The sequence below is a fragment of the Elephantulus edwardii genome, unplaced genomic scaffold (genome assembly GCF_000299155.1).
Source record: "Elephantulus edwardii isolate Elephantulus edwardi_28Jun2011 unplaced genomic scaffold, EleEdw1.0 scaffold00218, whole genome shotgun sequence".
Classification (NCBI taxonomy): domain Eukaryota; kingdom Metazoa; phylum Chordata; class Mammalia; order Macroscelidea; family Macroscelididae; genus Elephantulus; species Elephantulus edwardii.
Genome location: NW_006399968.1, coordinates 1,446,366 through 1,453,110, shown reverse-complemented (window position 1 = coordinate 1,453,110; position 6,745 = coordinate 1,446,366). Strand labels below are relative to the sequence as shown.

Genomic DNA, 6,745 nt, shown 5'->3' with positions numbered 1-6,745 from the left:
TACCTCTTAAATCAGCACCTGTAAATCAACACCTTGGGGCATGCCCCTCCCTCTCTTTTGTAAACTGATAACCTAGGGCTGGGTTCCCTGGCAGCCTGGCCTACTCCATTGCCTATTTATAGCAGAATTCATCGAATAAATTTGGGCTTGATCAGGAATCTTTGTCTTGCCCCACTCTCTCATGTCCCTGCTCTTCTTTTAATCCACACAGATTCCACTCTAGAACACATATGAACCCACAGGTTGGTTTCAGCTGGCGGTTACAGCCAAGCAAACTGAAGCTGTCAACAATTTCAATCTCTTCACCATCTATCATGATACTGCCAATCTGCCCAGTGGTGAGAATCTTTGTTTCCTTATTTTGAACTTCAATCCATATTGAAGGCTGCAGTCCTTGACCTTCTGCAGCATACTGACCCATAGCTGTCCCTCCAGCAGGTTTGCAGAGACAGTCATTTGTATGGGAAGAGATTATCCATCCTTCTCTTTCAGAGCAACTGGCAGATTCAAACCATGTGCCTTGGGATTGCAGCAAACATATTCTTACCATTAGGCCACCATATACCAGAGTGAAATAAGTCAGTTACAAAAAGAAGATGCAAAGAAGATATACACAGAGTCTGTGTACCAGCCAACAAGAATTTGTCAACACTGAACTTTTTTAGGGAGTAGCCTATGGTCAAGGACCAATGGTAATTAAGGAGGAAGTTGAAACTACACTGAAGGCAAAATATAAGTCTCTAGAGAATACAAATAGACATTTTTCAACAAACAGATGCAGTCCTGGATGTACTCACACTATTTCTGTATGAAGATATTTGGAAGACAGCTACATGGCCAACTGACTGGAAGAGATCCATATTTGTTCCCATTCTAAAAACAAGTGATCCAATAGAATGTGTAAATCATTGAACAATATCATTAACAGCACAGGCAATCAAAATCTTGTTGAAGATTATAAAAAAATGATTGGGATATTATAGACAGGGAACTGCTGAAAATTTAAGCTGGACTCCGAAGAGGCTATGAAATGAAGAATGTCATTGTTGATGTCAGACAGATCTTTGGTGAAGGCATAGAATTCAAGAAATATGTTTACTTTTTATTATTATGCAAAGACATTTGACTGTGTGGATAATAACAAATTATGTCTAACATTGAAAAGAATGAGAATACAAGAATACTTAATTGTGATCACACGAAACCTATACATAGATCATCAAGCAATTTTCTGAACCGTTAAAGAGAATACTGCATGGTTTAAAACCAGGAAAAATGTGTGTCCGGTTTGTATCCTTTTTCTGTACCTTTAACATGTGTGCAGAGCAAATCATTTAAGAAGCTAGAGTGTATGGATAAGAATGTGGCATTGAGATTAGGAAAAACTTTACCAAAAACCTGCATTATGCAGATGATACAACCTTGCTTGCAGAAAGTGAAGAAGACTTGGAACACTTGCTGCAGAAGATGAAAGACTATAGCCTTCAATATAGGTTACATCTCAACATCAAGAAAACAAAAATCCTCACCACTGGACCAACAGGCAACATCATGATGTTGTTATGTGCTGGCAAGTCGTTTGTGACTCATAACGACCCTATGTACAAAAGCCCTAAACTCTGCTTTGTCCTGTGCCAATCGCACTGTCTCCAACACAGCCATCCCGATTACCCCAGTCACTGAATCAGTCCACCTCATAGAGGGCCTTCCTCTCCTGCGCTGTCCCTCCACACTACCAAGCATGATGTCCCTCTCCAAGGACCAGTGGAGAAAAAGTTGGAGTTGTTAATGATGTAATTTTCCTTGTATCCACAATCAACACCTATGGTAACATCAGTCAAGAAATGAAAAGATGTGTTGTAGTGGGAAAATTTTCTGTCAAGGGCACAAATGTCACTTTAAAGACTAAGGTGCACCTTATCCAATTCATTGTGTTTTAGATTATTTTCTATATTTGTATCTGAAAGTTGGACAATGAATAAGGCTGACAGAGCAGAAACATTGACTTTGAACCGTGTGGGAGAAAAGTGCTAAATAGCCCATGAATTACCAAAGAACACACAAATCTGTCTTGGAAGAAATGTAACTATAGAGCTCCTTAGAGGCAAAGATGGTAAAACTTGGTCTCACATACTTTGGACATACTGTCAGGAAGGTCCAATCCTTGGAAAAAAAGATACCCTTCTGGGAAAGGTTGAGGGCTAGAGAAAGAGAAGACAACCTTCAACAAGATGGATTGACACAGTGAGTTTAACTCTGGGCTCGAGCAGAAACAGTGAGTAGTGGGCAGCATATGGCAAAGTTCTGGTAATTCATAGGTCATACTAATATTCACAGAGTCTGTGAGTTGTCATCAACTCAACAATACTTCACAACAAAAGCCACAATGGCTAGTGATCTGGAGCATTGATTCTGTGTCTCTTAATCATCTGAATGCTTTTTTGGTGTCTTTGACTATATTCTGCTTATCTTAATAATTGTATTGTTTGTCTTTTTTTCTTGTTGAGGTGTTGATGTTTTCCATACATTTTAGCTATGAGCTTCTTGTCAGATATGTTAGTGCCAAATATTTTCCCCAGTCTTTAGCCTCTCTTTGCACTGTGCTTCTACCCTTCTGAGCATGATGTCCTTCTCCAAGGACTGGTCCCTACTGGCCAAGCCTAAAGTATGTGAGACAGAGCTTCAAAATTCTAGCCTCCAAGGAGAAACTTAATTTTGCTTTCTTTCTCCAAGACAGACCTGTTTGTTTTCTTAGAGGTCCATATTATGTTCAAGACTCTTCTCCAGCACCACACACTATCTCTGAAAACCCGCTAGAGGGTCAGCTATGAGTACAATGACAACAGTACACAATAACAACAGTAACATATAGAAAGGCAGATTCACATAGATACACATACAGATATGCAGATGCATGCAGACATGTAAACACATGTATAAACACATGCAAATGTGCAGGTGCACAGACAGAGATGAGAGAGGACAATTTGCTTACACAGTACTTTCTTGTCACCTAGTGTTTCTTTTCCATCCTAATTCATGCAGGGAAACTCTGATGGCTTAGCAGTAAGAAGTTGTGGTGCCAATCCATAGACAGTTTGAATCTGTCAGCTACTCAATGGCAGAAAGATGGGCAGTCTCCTCCCATGCAATTTATTCCCTGTGAAAACCAGCTGGAGGGTCAGCTACATAGAGGTACAACAGCAATTCCTGTAGTGTTCCTCTGTCTTGGCACCAGCAGCCAGGAAATTAAAAGACATATTACGATGGCAAAGTCTGTGGTTAGAGACCCCTCTAAAGTGCTGAAGTGCAAAGATGTCAGTCTGGAGACTAATGTGCACCTGATACATGCCATGGTCTTTGCAATCACTTGTTATACATCAGAGAGCTGGACAGTGGCATGGGATAATAGAAGGAGAATTGATGCCTTTGAGCTGTAGTGTTGGAGAAGAGTCTTGAATATACCATGGACTGCTAGGAAAACAAACAGATTTGTCTTGGAGATGGTGAAGCTGGACTGCTCCTTTGAGGCAAGGATTCTGAAGCTTCGTCAGGCACACTTTGGACATGTTGCAAGGAAGGACCAGTCCTTGGAGAGGGACGTCATGCTTGGGAGGGTGGAGGGACAGCACGGGAGAGGAAGACCCTCTATGAGGTGGATTGATTCAGTGACTGGGGTAATGGGGATAGGTGTGTCAGAGATGGTGAGATTGGCACAGGATAGGGTAGAATTTAGGGCTGTTGTACATAGGGTCGCTATGATTCGTATGCGACTCAAAGACACATAACAACAACATAGAGAGTTGAAAGAAAAAGAGGAAGATAGATGATAGATAGATAGATAGAGAGTTGTTGATTGTCTTTGAGTCAAGCACGACTCATAGCGACCCATGAACAAACAACTTGAAGCCTTTCTATAACTGTTGATATTTCTCAGTTCATAGAGTTTCCAGGCATGTTGTTTAGGAAGTGGATGCCACTCCTGTTACCAAATATGTACTGAGAAACAACGATGTCAGTCTAGAGACTAAGGTGCACCTGATCCAGTCTATGGTCTTTGCAATTACTTACTATGCATCAGGCAGCTGGATAATGACCAGTGACGATAGAAGAACTGATGTCTTTGAGTTGTGGTGCTGGAAAAGAGTCTTAAACATACCATGGACTGCCAAGAAAACATATAGATCTGTCTTGGAGAAAGTCAAACCAAGTTTCTTCTTGGAGGCTAGGATTTTGATGCTCCATCTTACTTACTTTGGGCATGTGGCCAGAAGGCACCAATCCATGGAGAAGGACATCATGCACAGAAGGGTGGAGGAACAACAGGAGAGGAAGACCCCGAATGAGACGGATTGATACAGTGACTAAAGCAATGGGGGTAGGTGTGTTTGAGTCAGTGAGACTGGCTCAAGACAGAGCGGGCTTCAGAGCTATTGTACATAGGGGTTCCTATGAGTTCAGGTGACTCAACAGCACATAACAACAACAATATAACCTTATCAATTATATCCATTTTAAAAATTATTTTTTTCTTTGAAATCACTCACAAGTGTTCTAGGCTGCTTTAGTCTGGATGCTTTTAGAGATGCTCAAGAATTGTTATCAAAACGTACTGCCAGTCATAGAATTTCTTCATGGAAGGAACCTGAGAAGCTATCCAACTCCCTCGTTAATGAAACAAAATTAAAATGCAGTGAAGTTAAGTTACTCATCCAGGGGCACTGAGCCAGCTAGACTGGCAACTTTGAACCTTGATTTGCTAAAGCCCACATATTTGTTTTATTTTTTATTATTTTTCTCATTGTTGAACATTTTCTTATACACCACTCAACCTACCCTGCAATGCACCTGTTGTCCCAGATTTTTTTCCATACATATAATGCCTAATCATATATTCCTTTTTGGACAGTTCTTCCCCTCATTTGTTCTAATGCAGTGTTCATCATCTATCCACTCTTTTACCTTTTTCTCCCTAATCCCCCCATGTCTGTCCTATTTTATAACAGTGATGTTATGCAGTGTTTGTTCTTTTGTGACTGAGATATTTCACTCAGCATAATACATTGAAAAACAATGAACTCGTAAAACATTACATAACATGGGGCAGCCTGGAGGACATAAGGCCCATATCTTTGAAGGCATCTTTAGTGTATGCATGCCTTACTTCATTGTTCCAAGAATGAATAATCCAAAAATCTAAAGGTACTGTCAGATTCACATATCACTCATCTTCCTGTGGAGAGAAGGACTCCTCTTGGCTGACACCTGATTTTCTATGCTTATAGATGAACATTGGTCCACTTTCCATATTAAGATACCGCAGCCTGGAGTAATATGAGACTGGAGTGAAAATCACATTATGAGTTTGCTTTGTTATTACTTTTATTAGCAGCTGAAACTGAATGGAAGGATTTAGGAATAATTGGGTAATCAAAGTGAATTAAATCAAGAGAGGAAAACTGTCAGTTTTGGCATCAAATGTGTTGTGTTACAACTTCCACATCTGTGGTCTTTATCCATTTTAATAAACTCTGAATTATGCCATTACAGCTTCTTTTTGTATGTGTACTTGCTCAGACATAGCAGCCTTTATATCCATCTCCTAGTAATTCCTAAACATTACAACATTCTCATGATATCTAGAAAAAAGTTACCTAACCCGATTACTACCCAAATACTCAGAGTTGCTATTATGTGGCTAATTATGTGAATCATGTTCATTAGTTTCTGAGTAATGAGATTCCAACATGGTGAAGGCTTCAGCCTTCCTGGATAAATTCTACGTTCCTCAACACATTTATGTCTTCAGGTGGCTAGATTTAAATGTTGTCTCCTTAGTTTAAGTTTGTAATAATAAATGGTATATCACACTGTTGGTATGGCAGGAATATTTACTGTTGTAATTGGCTCAGTCTTGCTTTCTAGTGTTCCCTTGCTGTATTTCCTAAGGGATATAAAATAGCTATTTAGCCTAATATGTGGTAAGAGTAATCAGTTTCTCTCTGCACCCTCGATATCTCTTAAATAGGCAGCTGATAATACACCAAATTACAGAATGACAGAGCATTAAATTCACAAACAAGAAAATGAATATGGAACCTTTGATTTCTACTGTTAGATAAGAGTGTGTGTGTGTGTGTGTGTGTGTGTGTGTTGTTCCTTATTGGGAAATTTTTCTTTCACCTTTTTTTATGCTCTGAGGGTTCTCCCCCTAGAGCTTGGACTCCTTGGTGTGTTTGTGGTTTTGCTTTGACCCAGTGGCACCCTGGAGCATACACACAGCCCAAAGAAAGAAACAAGTGCTCTAGCTAGATCGCTCGGCTGAGGGTGAGCACTGGCGAGGGTTCTGCCACCAATGTGCTTGTTAGAACAAAGGCAGAGCTACCCACACCCCCAAATGTATGCTCCCTCTGATTTCTCCCTTCATCACCCAAGTTTGGCACTTCTAAAAAAAATTGCTCTTTTCTGGAGCTTTGTGTGCTATCGGTAAATATTTTTCTTTATTAAGGTTTACAAATGTTTTATTTTGTTATTATCCAAGTACCTTTGAAAAGAACATTGTACAAGTGAGGGTGAGGAGGGCTGGGGTGGCTGCCCACTGGCCCTGCCTGAGAAATGGACATATTTACATGGGGTGCGGGGGCTGTGGGTGGCCGTCCTAGGGAATGGTCCCTGCTGTGGATTCACACAGTGGCAGGCAAGGGACAGGTTGTGTCGAAGGCACTCGGTGACATGTACAAGTGGG

At 40.5% G+C, this 6,745-nt stretch overlaps 1 protein-coding gene and 1 pseudogene across 1 annotated transcript in view; one reads left to right on the top strand and one right to left on the bottom strand.

Moving 5' to 3' along the window:
* SUSD4 (sushi domain containing 4) overlaps positions 1-6,745 on the top strand; it is a 362,690-nt gene that overhangs the window by 204,678 nt on the left and 151,267 nt on the right. The gene's annotated exons all lie outside the window — the stretch shown is intronic.
* Positions 5,222-6,745, bottom strand: part of LOC102849974 — a 3,187-nt pseudogene continuing 1,663 nt past the window's right edge.